Here is an 18,845-nt window from a genome sequence, read left to right on the forward strand (position 1 = left end):
CTCAGGCATTAGACACTCTCATCATCCCAGATAAAGAAAGTGTTGTCAAGGCCATTCCCATTAGAAACATTCCCTCTCGAAAACCTAGGAATACCCAAAGAACAACAAAGGTTGCTAAATGTGATAGCTCGACTTCGACAGCAAATCAAGGTTTTGAGAATGAGAAAGGGAGCAAAGAGAACTTCAGGGGAAAGACATGCGGCTACTTGGTGAGACCCCCCAAGAAAAATATTTGAAAGACCCCTATTCAGCTTGCTTTTCAAACCACTGTCGAAGAATAGTCTGCTGTTCAAATCGCTGTTGAAAAACAGTTTACTGTTCAAACTCTTGTTAAAGCACAGATTTCCGTTCAAAAGCAAAAGGAATAGCATTCCACTGTTGCTCATGTTGAAGTGCAAACGGATGATATATTGGCATGTGACAAGGAAGTTCAAACAGAGGCACAATCCTCTGAAATGATACATACTACAAACACAAGGCGACACAATAGGAAGATTCAAGTAAATCTTCCACTGGCCAGTACTATGTGGGACATCAATCCGAGGACAGTAACCCTACAAGAGGGTTTGATGCAAGCTCAGCAAGCAGTTGAAAAACTCATGGAACAAACAATTTCTCGAGAAAAGTATGAAGAATTACAACAATAGATAAGGAATGTCAATTTATTCGAAAGCCAGGCCTTTGACGGATGGCGAAAAGAATAAGAAAAAGTTGCAAAGGTAACTCATAGATTAGATGTAGTTATCAGGTAGATGGATACCTTATGCTCTTTGTACAATGACGTCCTAGCATGTAGAGCCCCTGCCAAGAATTATGCCTTGTTTTTAATGGAATGATATTTGCAATTGAAAATTAAGGCTGTCAAAGTAGGAGCCCCTATACAAATTAATACCATTGATGATTTTATAAATTGTTGTAAGAATTATGGAGTGAAGGTTCAAAGACTACTATGTGAATTCTATCTGCGTAAACTTGTGCTAGACCAGGAGACAGAGTAGACCCTGGCCCTTTCGTTGGGGATATCCAACTGCAGGCATTTATTTCGTTTGGAGTTAATCAAACAAAATGGCTTAAATCCTATAATGCCTTCCAAAGACAAGAAAACGGATTAGACTTATGGGTAAGAGCTGAGCCTAGAGATCCATTACAGTTATGGAACAAACATAGGAGCCTTATGAGGACTCCGGGCATGATTGATGCATTAAAACCCATTCATATAGCAATCAATCAGCAAGGGATAGAATACTTCTTTACTATTAAGGACCTTGCCGTTGCAGTTGCTAAATTTCGATATCAGACCTGTAATCCTAACATCCAACTCAGGGAACCATTTAATTACAAGAACTTTAAGTTAGCCGTTGATCGTTTGAACCTCTATGGCGAAATTATCTTGAGGGCAGGGCCATCTTGGTTAGGATATAGGTTTCGAAGTCTGATCATTTGGCACCCTGCACCTGGATACCAAGCCCTGTATGAGATGCCCGAGGGTCAAACATGCCATCTTTTTGAACACCTAGTTAGGCATCATGGCTGTAGGCCACAACATGAGATCCCATCTCCAGCCTACTCTCTCACTGCCTTACATGTCAACCTCAATGTTTTCATGAGGGCATGAAAAAGGGTAGGAAGGGGGGTGTGTGGAGTATTGAAAAAGGTATGTTTTCATTGACTATTTTGCCATATTTTCTTTAGAACTCATAACATCTTTGCATCATGAAAACGCTATAAAGATTTATATGCAACATGAAAACACTAATAATTGCTATTTCTTATGCAGGAGAAAGATAGGGCCAAGCTAACCGATGTCCCTTTGGCGGGGAACGATATGCAAACAAGACAATCTAAATTAAAACATCTCAGCCAAGGAAAGGAAAAGGAGATATCAACTCAGCACAAGAAAACGACCGGATAACTGAGGATTGACAGCTTAGTGAATCCCTCAGGATCCTTTGATCTTGAGGGATCGCTGCTTTAACTATTTTTGCATCCTTGATATCTCCACTTTAGCTGTTATAAGTAGGGGTAGCACTGCTAGCTCGAGAGACGGTAAATTTGTCATGTAACTTTGCTCTGTATTCGAAACTTTGATCATCGACTCTCATTAAGGAGTGATCCACTGTAACTCTGTCTTGATGCTTTAATATAAATCTGGTTGCTATTCTATTTGTGATTCTGGAATAACTTCAAGTAGTGTATCCCTGGAGGCTAAGGGCCCGACCCTAGTGGAACACTTGCTCCTGTATCATTATCTTTCGTTCGTGTGTGGTTTGTATTATCAGCTTTAATCGGTAATCTGGTGTGTTTTGTTATCTTATATCGCAGCTCTGTTATATTTTTATATATTGTTCTCTTCAACAGGAAGGTCGTACTGTGCATTCTGATCTTACAACGAATTACTATTCCTTTACAATCATTAATATAACATCACTGTTCTTTAAAGAATGCTATTGCTTTTCAATTGCAGAGTAACCGAGTTGTAGCCTTCTTAAGTCGGTATTATTGTATTCGTCTATGGTTTATACTTCATAGGATTGTTGTTCAATCGACACTGCTGTTCCATTATAAATTGCTATCGTTACCCTTTCTAACCGGGATCAATACTCAGATTACTATATCTCTGTATGCTATGTGTATTATTTATTTCAGCACCGTGTATTCAAAATTGGCTCTAAGCACTATTCTATGTTTCATTGGTAATTGGTTGCCGTTCCATTTCTATTTGCTATCTGATTTATCCTTTGAGTGAAAATTGACATTTGATTTATGTAGGATAAGATTGTTGTACTTGTTTCTGTAGATTAAGGCGTTTCTGTTCATCAGACTTAGTTGCTGTTCCATTTCTTAAGTGTTGTTCCATTTCCTGTTATTTGCGTTACTGTTGCTTTGGTGTGCAGAACGTTCTGAAACTGTAGTGGGCGTTAGCATTTGCTGTCTAGTCCCGAGATTGATGATCTGTTCCTTGATTACTTTTGGTTACATCAGTTTCCAAAGGGACGAGTTATTGTTACTGGACCCTTGACTGATACATTTCTTAGTTTTCTGATGCATGATTTAGGCTTCAAAGTATTTTGTTGTAAGTAGATTTTCTTTCCAGCATCCGTTTACTCTTGTATTTTCTTGAGCACTATACTACGAGCATTACTCTGACAAATGATAGCCTCAAATTGAGTACACTCTTTGAGATAACAAATCATTCCTGGGTTGACAAGTTAATGTGAGGTAATTAGAGGTGAAAAAGACCCTTTTTACGGCTTGACATTTTGGCGCCGTTGCCGGGGAAGAGTGTAGCCATTTGTTTCTTTTTCAGAGCAGTGTAAGAACCTGTTAGGAAAGAGCTGGGTTTTAAAAACGGAAGGTAAGAACTTGCATAAGGAGTATGTAATAGCCCTGCTCCCCTGCCTGCTTTCCTACAGATTTGTTACTGTTTTGTTTGGGTAGAACCTAGCAGTTGATTTGTGTGCATGACTAAGCAGAAAAATCCAGAAAAGAATCCCAAACCTCTACCCAAGCCTGATAAAGCTAAGGGGCCAGTGACCCTTGGCCAATCGACCTTTATAGACGAAATTCTTAAGAAAGCAGAATCTCAGCCTTCAGTAGGACCTAGAAAAGTTACTTCTAGACAGCCTACTAGTTCCCTTTAGGCCACAGGATCACCATCTGTAGCCTTTGCTGAGGTGCATAGTCAAACCGAAGAACAAGATTTTCAGGAAATCGAAAATTCTAGCCCAAAATCATTGCAAGAAGGGGACCTTAGCAATCTCTATGAAGGAAGGGGAGAAACAGGAGAAGCAGAAGAACCAACATCTCCTCTTAGGGTAATTCAACCATTAAGCAACCCAAATAAGGGAAGTGCTGCAAAAATAATTTATAACGAAATTCAAGAACCCGAATCTCCTCAGACATTAGACACTCTCATCATCCCAGATAAAGAAAGTGCTGTCAAGGCCATTCCCATTAGAAACATTCCCTCTCGACAACCTAGGAATTCCCTCCTAGACATCCCAGAAGGCTATTGGCATATATTTGATCAAATGGCCCAGAATCAGCCTAACACCCAAACCTCGACTCTACAATACCCCATAGTGGATACTGCAGCTAATGCACCTATGAAAGCAATTCCTCTTCAGCATATCCCTACATTCCATGGCCTTACATCAGAAGATCCAGATGCATTTCTGTTTGAATTCGATGTGCTATGTAGAGGATATGACTATACCACCGATCCCTAGAAACTGAAATTATTTCCTTCTACATTAAAAGGCGTTGCTTTAAGATGGTTTATGGGATTAGGTGGTGGTGTTATAAATAATTGGGATCAAATAAAAGAGTATTTTCTAAAAAAGTATCAGGACTATTGCAGGTCTCGAGAATTAAAAGATGAAATATTCCAGATGGTGGCTAAACCAAATGAAACATTGGAAGAGTATGTTGAACGATTCCAGTATAATCTTCAAAGATCTTCTTATGCATCATTACCCTTACCTGATAATGTATTAAAAACAACATTAATTAGGGGAATGAAGGAACAATGGATTGAGACATTAAAAATTATGGGGAAAGGAGATATTTATCAAGAAAATTTTGCTGACATTATTGATTTATGTATCAGGAGTTCGAGAGGCAGCACAAGGCTAAAACTAGCAGAGCATGATCGATTTGTAAGAGATAATAGAATTTCGGTAGAAGGAGTAACTCGTACAGAAATTGGAAATTTATTAGAAAATTTTAAAACTCACATATTGGGGACGCTGACAACACAACTTGATATTATGCAGGCTAAACAAAAGCAAGCAGAAGCAGAACAGAATTTGGCAATCTTCTGTCCCAGATGCAGAAAGAAACACAGCCATAAGGAGTGTCCATTAGATGCAGTTCAAGTTTGCGCCATTTGTACAAAAGACCACTCTACAGAAAGCTGCCCTTTACTTCCTGGGTTGAAAGCAGTATACAAGGAAGCAGAAGAAGAGCCAGAACCAGTGTATCTACTTAATCAGTGCCGTCAGTGGCAGCCGCGACAAATAGGTATGTTTTCAGACCCAACTTCTTCTTTCCAGCCTCAGCAATACCATGCTCAACAATATAATTCAATGTGGCAACATCAACCTCCCTTCCTGAATTGGTCACAAAAATCATTCCCTTCATCATCTCCATGGCCAAGTCAAGTAAGCTAAACCAATTGGCCAAATTTTCCCTATACCCCACCAAATTGGCAAAACAATGTTTTTCCACCGCAATGGACTCCTCCTACTTCACAGAGTCAAACCTGGCAGACAAATTGGCAAAGATCGATGAATCAGCCAGTAGGAGCTATCCCGCTCCCTCAACCTACACTGCCAACCTTACAACAAAACGCCTAGTCTAACTTAAGGCCGCAACTCCCAGCCCAACCCAATCCCAATCCAAATAACATACTGGTCCAGACCATTCAAATAATCGAAACACTAGAGATAGGAACCAATCTAAAGGAGTGTGATGACCTTCAATTAAGATCGGGGCATATCATTGAAACAGAGGGAGATAAAACAGTCCAAGTTGAAAATCAGTTACCTGTAGAACAACCGTTACAGGAAGAGGACGTGGCCAGACAACAAATTCATTATTGAATTGAGGCTTCTGTGATCCATAATAGTTATAAGTAGAACTTCGGCGTAAATCACATAAAGAGAGACATTTTTCCACGCGTTTCGAACCAGCCAGTGAGGCTCATCATCAGGACAAGTTGAAGACACAGATCCAACTTTGCATGCTAAATAGTCTGAGCAGAGCCTCCAACGGATATCTTGATCAACAGCTAATTTTGACTTAGGGACTGTAGTCAAAAAGTCAAAATGATAATTTAATGGGAGTTAGTTATCATACCATAGATTATATAAAAGAAATAATTATAGATGTTGATTACGCTATTAGTTTATTAAAAATTGTGACTTATGTCTCTCTTTATGTGATTTACGCCGAAGTTCTACTTATAACAAATTCATGATCCAGCAACCACATCCTCTCCTCCATTCCTAGAATGCTTAATTATACCTCGACCTATACAACATCCTAATTTTGACATTCTGGGAGAATTACGAAACCTGTACATAAAAATCCCGCTCCTCCAAGCCATTCAAGACATCCCGATATATGCAAAGACTATCAAAGAACTATGTATAAAGAAACCAAGGAGGACAATAACAAATAACCCAAAAGTCCAAGTAGTTGGCACTTTATCTGACTTATTATTAGGAATGCGAAGACCCAGGAAATCCAATAGTAATCGTACAAATCTATGGTCAAACCTTCTCAAATGCCTTAATTGATCTAGGAGCTGCAATTAACATCTTAACAACCGCTACTTGACAAAAACTGGGCATTACATCAGTAGAACCAACCTCCACTTTATTAGAACTGGCTGATCGATCTGTAGTTAGGCCAGAGCGCACACTACAGGATGTCATGGTATCTGTTGATTCCTGGGAATATCCATCCGATTTTCTGATAATAAACCGCAAAAACCGACTTGATGGACATCCATTGATCTTAGGGAGACCTTGGTTCGCAACTGCCGATGCTTATATTGGCTGCCGACAAGGTAATATGACCATTACTAGGGGGACAAATATTAAGAATCTAGCTTTATATCCCCCAGTGCAGCCAAGTGTCACAATAATAAAAACTAACAAGCACCCTGTATCATACCTCACAGAAAATATTAGATATCCATTAACCATACAAGAGGCCCTCGATTTCAAAGACCAAACAGAAGATGATGCCATTAATAATTTCATTAGCCAAGTCGAACCCAGATCGGACGTACAATGCCACATGATAGAAGCCGCATTTGATAATGAATTAGAAGAGGATCTTCTTAAAGATACGCATGATCAACCAATACCTACTACCTCTGTGTCGAATAGCAAAATTGTGGAAATTGAGCGAGGAAAGACTTTAAACATTAATGCCAACATGACTTTAGAACAGGAAAAGAAACTCATCTAGTTATTGAGGAAACATAAAGAGGCATTTGCATGGGACTACCCTGATATGAAAGGAATTGATCCCCAGTTATGTACACACCACATTTACATAGAAAAGGATGCGAGACCTGCTCGCCAACCACAAAGGAGACTTAATCCTCATCTAAAAGACGTTGTAAAAGATGAACTCCAAAAACTTTTAGATGTTAACTTCATCTAACCTATCTCCGATAGTAAATGGGTCTCTCCACTTGTTGTGGTGCCGAAGAAGAATGGAAAGTCGAGGATTGCGTAGACTATAGAGAATTAAATAAAGCAACACAAAAAGACCACATTCCCCTATTATTTATTGATCAAGTATTAAACACTTTAGTAGGAAAGAAATTCTTTTCTTTCTTAGATGGTTTCAGTGGATACAATCAGATTCAGATTGCCCCTAAAGACCAAGACAAAACTACTTTTACTTGTCCTTGGGGAACATTTGCCTATAGAGTTTTACCTTTTGGCTTATGTAATGCTCTTGCTACATTTCAAAGAGCTATCATCAGCATTTTTTCAGACCTAATAAATGACGGGCTCGAGGTCTATATGGATTATTTTACACCATACGGAGATGACTTTGATCCAGCATTGGACACACTGGAAAAAGTCCTGCAGCGCTGCATTGCCACAAGGCTTTGCTTAAGCCATGAAAAATGATATATGATGATGACTGAAGGACTTATTCTAGGCCACTATATCTCAGCAGCTAGCATACAAGTAGACCCAGCCAAAATCCAAATATTTTTTCTAATTCCCACCCCTACCACTCAAACAGAGGTACGCAGTTTTCTTGGATTCTCTGGTTATTATAGAAGGTTTATAGAACATTATTCACATATTGCTGCACCTCTATATGCACTAACAGGTAACGTTGACTTTCTTTGGACAGAAAAATGTGACCGTGCTTTTCAAGATCTAAAGAATATTGTCTCCACAGCTCCAGTCCTTCGTGGACCAAATTGGAACCTACCATTCCAGATTTCATCAGATGCCTAAGATATAGCTATTGGAGTAGTTCTCGGGTAGGAAGAAGATAAAAAACGATATGCAATTTATTATATTAGTAAGAATTTATCCCCTGCTGAATTGAATTATACTGTTACGGAAAAAGAATTTCTAGCTGTAATACATGCTATCAATAAGTTCAGGCATTACATTACTGGATATCTTGTCATTTTATATACATATCACTCTGCCATAAAATATTTAGCAAATAAACCAATCACAAATGGTAGAATAACTAGTTGGCTGATTTTATTGCAGGAATTTGATATTACAATCAAGGACATACCCGGAAAAGAAAATCCTGTAGTTGACTTTCTCTCGTGAATACCAAAACCAGTGGATGCAGCAGTAGTTGAAGATCAATTCCGAGATTAGCATTTGTTTGCTGTCACTGTTAAAACACCCTCGTATGCTGATGTTGAGAATTACTTAGCAGTAGGTAAATTACCAAAACATCTGACCCCCAATGAACGAAAACAAATTGTCCAGCGAAGTGTTCGATTTTCCTGGATTGGGGGCTACTTGTTCCATACGTGAGCAAATATGCACATCAGGAGATGTGTTTGGGAGGATGAAATTTTTGATATTTTGAAAGCTTGTCACGATGGACCATGTGGCGGACACTTTGCCGATAAGAGAACTGGACATAAGGTGCTGCAAACAGGGTATTATTGGCCTACGATCTTCAAAGACGCAAAGAAGTTCGTTCAAGCTTGTGACAGTTGTCAAAGAGTAGGATGCCCTGGTCAGGCCGATTAAATGTTCCTGAACCCACAACTGGTTATTGAACCATTTGACCGATGGGCACTTGATTTTGTTGGTCCAATAAACCCATCTTCGAATCAAAAAACATATATTTTTGTGGCAACAGAATATGTCACCAAGTGGGTTGAAGCAGAAGCATTACCGAGAGCTATAGAGGATTCTGTCATACAATTCCTGTTTCATATATTTTTGCGATATGGGCTTCCAAGAGACATAGTTACAGACAGCGGACCACAGTTTGCTGGTAATAAGATTGCTGCAACACTTAAAAACTATCATATCTAGCATAAAATTATTACTCCATACCACCCACAAGCAAACGGTCAAGTAGAAAGCAACAACAAAATAATAGAAGCAATCCTGACAAAAACCATTGCATCACATAGATGTGATTGGGCTGCAAGACTACTAGAAGGCTTGTGGGCCTACAGAACAATGTGGAGAAGCACTACTGGCTATTCACCATACCAATTGGTGTTTGGAAAGCAACCCATTTTCCCCATAGAATTCAAAATCCAAACACTGTGAACAACACAAGAAGTCGGCCTAGATCTAAACGAGGCGCAGGTTAATAGATTACAACAGATCAATGAGTTAGATGAAATTAGGCTCTCTGCCCTTCAACACACTGCATTAATCCAACAACAACGAGCTACATGGCATGATGCTCTTATTAAAAACAAAGTCTTCTATGAAGGATACTGGGGCACCCTTATACGATTCCAGGTTTCAGGATTTTCTTAGGAAACTTCAGACTCGCTGGCTGGGGCCATATGAAATCCAGAAGGTACATGATAATGGCACCCTAACTCTAGTCACTATTGATGGATCTGGACATACCTTTAAAGTAAATGGCCACCGAGTTCGATTATATCAAAAACCACTTACTCGGGAATCCTTCTGTCAGCAACTACGCGAGGACTCCAATATGCATATTCTACAGGGGGAAGAGCAATCTTCCTCACCTATAATTCATTAAGTGATTCACCTTTTTATACTTTGTACATAATTTCTTCTGTATATATTTTTGTATTTCCATTGTTTTTCCTGCTGTTCCTTTTTCTGAAGAAACAACATTTGTGTGCACTTTTGTCATTTTTGCTATTCCTTTTTTAAAAAGAGAACATTTTGTTTGTTGTTCCTTTTTCAAAAGAATATCACCTTTGTTTCAGATGTTTCGTTTTCTTTTTCATTTTGCTGTTCCTTTCCCAAAGGAATGGAATTTGAGAGTTTTGTTGTTCCTTTTCCCAAGGAACAACACTTTTAATCTTTTTTGTTCCTTTTCCAAAGGAACGACATTTGTGTGGTCTGCTGTTCCTTTTCCAAAGGAACAACATTTGAGTGTTTTGCTGTTCCTTTTCCAAAAGGAACAACACGTTTGATTTTCGCTGTTCCTTTTCTAAAGGAACAACACTTTCGATTTTTGCTGTTCCTTTTCCAAAGGAATGGCATTTGACTTTTTTTGCTGTTCCTTTTCCAAAGGAACAACACTTGTGATTTTTGCTGCTCCTTTTCTAAAGGAACGACATTTGGGTTTTCTGCTGTTCCTTTTCCAAAGGAACGAGCATTTGGATTTTTTCCTGTTCCGTTTCCAAAGGAACGACACCTTTTAGCACTTGCATCTCTGCTATTCCTTTTCTAAAGGAATGACACTTTAGGTTTTTGTTGTTCCTTTTTCAAAGGAACAAAACTTGTATTCCTTTGCCCTTCCTTTTTCAAACGACAACATTCTTGTATTCCTTCTACTTATGCCTAAAGATCCCTGCTATTCCTCTTGTTTTAGGTCTTTTGGAGCACAACTATACACTCATGCAATGGATACAAAGCTAGAGCATACTGAAATCAGAGAATTATATAAACTTGCTACTTTTACAAGAAATTGTTGTGAATTGATAATGAGGAACGAAGGAAGGACACAATTATTCATTACTTTTGCTGTCATTACCCTACTAATACCAACATGATTGGTCATCTTTATCATGCTGGTTCTTTTTAAATTCCCATAATCTTCTTTGATAATTATTAAGGAATAAGAACAAAGGGTTTATATTTTTCTATTGAGATGTTAAGACTTCTTCCACCATTCCTACTCTTAAGGAGGGCTGAACCACCCTTTGTGTATAAATGGGAAAGCATGTTATAAAAATAAAAAAAAGACGAATGTTTTTAATTGTCAAATGCAGGATAGGGGGTCTCATCAAGAGCCAACCTACCATGATCATAAGGAAGAAAGTGAATTGGCATTCCCGCTATGGCCACCACACCAGGGATATGGTCCAAGAGGCACATCAGAAAAAAATAAAGAGTCCTTGGAATAGGAGGTCTCATCATGAGCCGACCTGCCCACCTTTCACTCCTTCCTGGTAAATGGAATTATGATTTAACTGGTTACCAGGCCAGCATAATGACCTCCATATTGACAATGAATAGAACTTCCTATGCATACACAAAGGATCATGGTTCCAGGGGTGAAACAAACAACTCTGCCAAGGTTATGGACACCTGTCAGCAGCAGAGCTCTATTAATGGTATTGAAATCACATTTCTTATACACCAATAGTCATCATTAATACCCTTCTCTGTCTTATACCTTGGTAATATGTCAAATAAGATTATGCATATCCCTTCCTTGAACCATTAAATGCATGAAAATCCATTATAACCAATCACGATGGAAAAAGTAGACAATGACCGCATTACACTCATTGTGCACATCAGCTGTCCTATCCTTCCAGCCTCGCATCATGTAACCGCATTTTCTTATTTATTAAGCGATCTTATTATACACCTTGATTTTGGTAACCTGCTCCTTTTGTAAACATGGCATCATTGCATACGCTGTTCCTTTATGACCCTGTACCAGAGCAGATTGGCCCGCCGCTCCTTCATTTGACGGCCAAGGATGGTCTATCACATTGCGCGGGGGGGGGGCTGACTTCATAATTTGCTGACATACATGTCAGGCTATTACTCGGAAAACTCTTACTTGGGAATAGCAAGACTTAACGATATCTTGTTTTTCAGTTTGCATGCCTTGTTGTTCCTAAGATATTTCCGTATCATAATCTGCAGCAATTAGTAAGATTTGAACGAGAATTGCGATTTTTCTATTTTCTCTGTGTTTCTAACAGTTTGAACAGCCTACTATTCCATTGTTGTCTCCGTGTTTTTATAGTAAGTTAAGACATGGGAGGAAGGTCAATTCGAAGAGAACCATAGGTATTGACAATTTCCGACGCTGCACGGGAAATCCTGGCAAAGGCAGGATGGTTAGTCTATCTTAATCGCGTACAGGAATCCAACGAGACCGTGGAAATATAATTCTTGCAGAATTTACAAGAAAATCACTCCATAGTAAGGGGAAAACATATATCAGTCACCGATGATGTAATTGCAGAAGTCTCGGGACTGCCAGCCACTGGACCTGTGTGGACTCTGAAGAAGGAGAGACTGCAAAAGATCATGGAGATCTTTCAAGATGAAGGCTAGAACCTGACAGTCAGAGGAAAGGGAGTCCTACCAGCAACATTAGGAGAGCCGTGGGCAGAATTGGCGAGGATCATCCAGAGCTACATCGCCTGTGAAGGTAGGAAAGACGTGGTAAGAACACAACACCTTAAACTCTTAGCTGTATTAAAAGAAAAATGCTCTATGAACCTACCTGCATTTTTAAATTCATTACTGCATGATGTTTCCCGAAGCATGAAAAAGTCACAACATGTGGAATTGGTAGTGAGTCACCATGAACTGATACGAGTGATAGTTAGCCACCGTTTGGCTCAGCAACAGAGCAGTTGGGAAGAAATAATTGCTATAATAGATGGGGCACCAACTCCGCCAGCCGCAAAATGCAAACATACTGCCAGTGCACCAAATAAACCATCAAAACGAAGAAAATCAGTTAGATTGGCACAAATTAGAGGAAGGTTGGAAAATCCCCAAGGGAGTACCAGCCAGCCTGTGGAGATAGATGACTCAGGGGATAAGAAACCCTCGCAATTGGAAGGAGAAGAGAATGAGAAAGAAGTGGAAGGAAATGAGGAAGGAGAGACAGAAGAAGAGACCGAGCAACCTGAGCAGGTGGAGGCGGAGGCAAAACAATGTGAAGAGATTCCATTACAAAATCCATTGCAAGAGGCCAAAATTCTGGCCAATATGGGTGAATATGGCCTGCCTCTCAGCCTGCCAGGCCTCCAGACTGAGGAAGAACCAAAAGAGCATTTTTCTCAGGATAAAAATGCACTTGAGGAATTATGCGACAAGGAAGAAAATGAAGAGAATAATTCTGTTCATGATGAAAGCATGACAGGAGAAGGAAATGATGAGGACGTAGAAGGGGAACAATCCACTCCTAGCCCGACTACACCAGAAGAATTGCATGAAGAAGAAGGGGTGGACAAGGAGGTTACCCAGGAAGTAACAGAGCCAGCTAGGGTTTCTACTCCTGAGCAGCCTGAACAAAACATTGAAGGAGCACCCTGTTATAGACAATTTTGTGCCTTGCAGCATCAGGCATGAATTGTCAATAATCCAAGGGATCCAAAGTCCCTAAACATGATGTTCCTACCCCTAGAGGAACAAGGTCAGCAAACCAACAGCTCTCAGATCAGTTCTCCACCTGAAAACACTCAAAAACAAGCAATCCTGAAATCAAAGCAGGTGCTCCACTAGGTTTCTGCGCTGAAACTCAACTCCTCCATGGTGTACCTGCGTTGCAAAGCAGGTAGAACAAAGGCCACCTGCGCTGAGCGAGATGGGACAAGTGGCACACTGAGTCATTGCTCTGGAATCTTCCAAAAATGACACTTGGATCAGGAATTTCGCCTTGTGATGAGTCAGAGGCTCTGTTTCTCCAAGTGGAAGCAAGGTTCTCCAAGTGGAAGCAAGGTTCTCCAAGTGGACTCAAGAACTGAAGATCAACTGAAGAGAGAGAGGACACAAGGCAGCTACACATCAGTTGCAAGCTGACTCATCCTTTCTCAATTCATCTATATATTGGGCTCTCTCCTATGAGCTCAGGAGGCTGGAATTTTGTGCAAAGTAATGATATGCTGTTGGTTTCACTATAGAACTATTGGGTGATTGCTTGAAGGAGGTGAAGAGGAGAAATTCTTTCTGCTGGGAGGTGTTGCTGGATTGGAGCCTTCAATGGTTGTAACCTTCTCAGAACTTTACTTCTTCCATTAATAAAAGCTATTGAGGTTCTTCTATATGCATTTGTTTCAATGATGTATTGTGATGATTGTATATTTGATTTATTCTAATCCTTGAATCAGTTATGAATGCATGCTTCTTGTAGTTTCCTTCTTTGTTATTTTGCAGGATCTCATTGTAGCTGGGCCAGCAAAAGAGCAAAAAGCTAGGAGCAAGCAACAAAGAGAAGAGATTGGAGCAAATATTAAGCGCAAGGCAACGGTTAGTGCATTTCTTCATTCTCTCTTGCTTTCATAAAGAAGTAAACCTTAAGTAGTTTTGTTTACAGTTGTTGCTGAGGTACTATCACCCTTAGAGTGGGATAGGGTCATCCGAATCGGATACTTTTCCCTACAACAAACTGGCGACTCCACTGGGGATCGTATCTGTTTGATTGTTTGTAGTATTTTGCTATTCATTTCCTGAACAAAAGAGTACCAAATCGAAAAGCTTTTGACTATATCAAAAGCGAAGTAGAGGGCAGCTACTCTAGCTCATTTCTGAGCATGTTCATGATTTTAAGAGCTGATCTACAAGGATCCTTGTAAGCTCTTAGTGATAGCTTTTCATCTTCCTTGTCATCCCTTAGTGTGTGCTTGACTGATAGCTTCTGATTTGAGCAAAAACTGTGAATTTTTGAGAAAATTGTGACCCGGAAACTGAGAAAACGCAACTTTCGTTTTCCAAAGTAGGTAGTACACAGGCTACCTGCTTTGCAATGCAGGTCCCGAAGGGGCTACCTGCGCTAAGAGCCAGACTGGCTGTGCAGCACCTGCGTTGGCCCAATTTTGCCTTGTGCATTTGGGGTTTCCTCCCTTTTTCTTGCCTGTTTTCACTATAGATTTTGCAGCCAGTTACCAGTCTTGTACCTGTTCTAAAACCAACTTTACTCGGCATTATTCCACCTCGGTTATATAAAGAAACTGTACTTGTTCTTTTGTATTTCTTACGTCATTTACAGTTTCCCATAACGAAAAGTGAACTAGTCTTGCTGTGGCCTCTTAGATCTAAACCTGTGATAGGTGTTTTTTTGCTGATCTTAAGAGTTAGTTTGTTTGCTGTTCATAGCTGATTGGTCTTTTGCTTTCGTCATATGGTTTGTTTTCATGTATTTCTAGTGTCGAAACAAGTAAATCTTAAGGTGTCTTTTGATTTTGGACAAGCTTGTTTGCTTTCACTTGAAATTGGATTCAAAGTTATATAACAACTTTCTTTTTGTAATACATCAACATTAAGAAAGAGAAAAGAAATACTTGCATTGTGCATTTTGCATTTAAAAGTTTGCATGTTGATTTAGGAGAAAGTGCATTAGTGTGTGCTGTATGATCTGTGTGAAAAGATATGTCTTGCTTTTCCCTCAGTAGTTAAGATTTTCAAAGTTGAAAGATTGAAAAGCTTGCTTCTCATCTTAGACTGCATTTAGGAATTTGTTACATACATCTCGTGGTGAACCTTGAAAGGCAAACTTTAAAAAGATCAACTTAAAATATACTGAATGAACCTAACAACGCTTTGAAACATAACGCAAACACATAGAGGTCTAAGCTAGAGACGTGTTCCGGCGTCGTTAAACGTAGTGACTGTCGATCTCGAAGAAGGTGGGTGATTCCTCCTGAGAGTCGGTGGCACTAATACGGACTTGTGCTCCCACGTACCGTCGAGTATATATTGGGAGACCCCTATAGGCATATATCTTTTATCCTTAGGAAGCCGTGTCGGCCGCCCTACTGATCGCAATGCAGTGAACACAGCATTCACGAAGATTGACCACCCGTACCGTAAAACGTATTCTGTGGTTTTGCGAAAGGTTTGGCACACCCTCTGCCTAGATCTCCAGAGCAGTTCCTTTTGGCCTTTTTCAAACTCTATAACTGAAAAAGTCCATCCGAGCATTTGTCACTTCGGGCTCGTTAAAACATCGAAGGAGACTAGAGTCATCTTTAGCTTTTTCTCGACTCTTTAAAACTGAAAAAGCAAGTTGTGTCTAAAGCGTCGTTATAAAATTTATTTTAAGCGGAATAATCATCACCTTTCCCTAGTTGATCTTCGAAGTTAGTCCACCACAAGTGGAAGTTCCTGTAGAATCGCTAAGAAATCTTTTGGATAGACTAGATATGTCTGAACAACCGTTGACATCTAGGACTGTGTCGTCCGACATAGCTGCAGCAGAGCCTCCTGCTGCTACTCCAACGATGTTCGCTGGTATACCATCTGTCCCGGCAAATTGTCAACAACAAGCCGGAGTCCAATCAGGGACAACGACATGGTTAGTTCCTATTTCTTCATCCGGATTATCATCTGGTATTTCTTATGTTGAAACTCGCCAAATTGATCCATTTGGAGGTCAATCTAGGCAATCGATCCCCTTGAGTTCCGGATTGATACCATATGGGGGGCAGTATGCCCTTTCATTACCTCCTCCGGGAGGATGCCCATCCGTGAGTTCACAACAAAGTTCAGGTCAAACTGGAATTACATCCAGCGGTTGGGTACCAATACTGCCTCAACAACCAGGAGTTGTATATTCTATGCAACCAGTCCACCCTGTGTCGAATGTTGCCACTATACCTGGTATGGTGATTGCGTCGCAAGTACAAGCGCTGCCTACTGTATGTCAACCCCAAGTTTCTCAGGTTGCCATACAACAGCCTCTTGTCTCGACATCTCAATCGCAACCTCAGGTCAGTGCCTCCTTATCTGGAGCGACTCAGGATCAAACAAGTACCGTGACTCCTCATCTTGGTCAATCATCTAGTATTGGGCATCAGCAAATGGTCCAACAACCAGAGCTGGTTCGAACTCAACAACCGCAATTCCAGCAATCATATCAAGGACCTGAGCAACAAGTCTTTGTAAGTAATGGGCAACCATACTATAATGGTTATACACATCAACCTTGTCAAAGTTGCCAACATTATGCTGGTATGCAAAGACCCACTGCTTAGGCGATTCCATCTTATCCTGGATATGCTTCGCCTAACCTGAATCAACAGTTGCCCTTTGTAGCAACTCTAGAATTACCAGATCTAAACCGGCTGACGAATGATCCAATTGCTTATGCCCCTTGGTGGCCAGCGATTCCACACAAACTTCCATTAGACATTCCTAAATTTAATGGAAATCCAGGTGAAGACCCGTCGAATCACGTAATGACATTCCATCTATGGTGTTCATCAAACACCCTGAATGATGATTCAATAAGACTTCGCCTTTTTCAGAGGACGTTAACGGGTCCAGTGGCAAAATGGTATATTGAATTGCCTAGAGCTTCGTTCGACAACTTCAGTGCCTTAGCTACAACCTTTTTAACCCATTTTCAATTACCGATAAGGTATGAAACGGGAACAGAACTCCTTACCAACTTCAAACAGACAACGGCCACTCATATATCTGATCATATACATGAATGGCGACGTCGTCGTAGGATGGTAAAAACATATGTTCCCGATCAGCTATTAGCTGAATGGTTTATAAAGTCATTACTTCCGGCCATAACGGAAGATGTGGCCAAGGGGGGAGTCGTAACAGAAGAGCAAGTTATAGCTCGTGCGCAATATCTAGACTTGGTTTATACTCAGTCTGGCACGCTCTACGACAAAATACCTGACGCCCCTAGACCGGAATTCTCAATTCCTCCTCCTCCTAAATCAAACAATGACTCTCACGCCGGCGATGACGTGATTGGAAAGCACAAAATTTACAGTCAAAATGCAAATGAAAAACTTCTTGCCTCAGAAGTAAATGCCATGTCGACCGACAAGGGCAAACAACTGAAGCAACCAGGGGGCAAGAAGAAAAAGACAGGAAGAAAAAGGAAACCCCCGGCAGGGTGTCATATATGCAATGAGGATCATTGGACGAAATATTGTCCACATATAGCTGAAGTTAAGAAACTCTTCAAGAGTTCAAAAACCCCAGCAGTATTGACTGATCCGTTTCCTAATCTAGGTCAAAATATGGTTGCTAATCAAAATGCTTCTGGATCCCAAGTGCTTATGTTGTCTACCTCAAAGCAACAGAATAATGCTTTGACAAGGAATAAAGATTACGGGAATCCAAAGCTGTCGAACAACAAGGTTAACGAACGACCTAGTAGTTCAACAACAACTTTGACCGAAGTTGTGCCACCCATCGTTCCTGAGCCAATGATAAAGTCGCCAAAGGGAGTAGTACACAAATCGACATTTAATCCTCGTGCCAAAGAAGCACAGAATTATAATATAGTAAAGGACCTGGCCCAATCGCCGTCCACTATGTCGACACTTGAGGTACCACAAAATTACCCCTCCCAAGAGCAAGCTTTATTATCAGCAATAGGTGGGATTGGCCCAATGGATTCCAATCTTGTGGCCTTTGATCATAAAGGATATGACCTGCAATTACCAGCTCAACTAGCTTTCCTTATTCAAGTGAAAGCCCTCAACAAAACTGTTCATCGAACAATTATTGATGAGGGGGCATCTACATGTCTTATGTCGATGAGTTGCTGGAAAGATTTAGGCTCACCACCCTTGTCGAAATCGTCAACGACGTTAAAAGCATTTGATGGACGATCATACACTCCATACGGGATTTTAAGTAACTTGCAAGTTGAACTGGGGGGCAAAACAGTAGGAATTGATGTTGAAGTAATTGATGGAAACCTCGATTACAACATCCTACTAGGAAGGCCCTGGATCTATGCCATGGCCGCGGTTGTGTCGACCTACTTCAGGAAGATTGCATTTCCCTTCCAAGGAGGAATTACAATCGTCGACCAACAAATTTTTCTCCCCAACAGTTCACAAGTTACGGGAAGCATTCCAATGATCCATGGAAGGAATCATTTGCTCCAAAATATCGGAGTAGGCCTCCTAAAAGACCCTGCCTTAATGGGTACTT

Source organism: Pinus tabuliformis, chromosome X (genome assembly GCF_031772625.1).
Source record: "Pinus tabuliformis cultivar Carrire ecotype Pingquan chromosome X, CPIR1, whole genome shotgun sequence".
NCBI lineage: Eukaryota > Viridiplantae > Streptophyta > Pinopsida > Pinales > Pinaceae > Pinus > Pinus tabuliformis.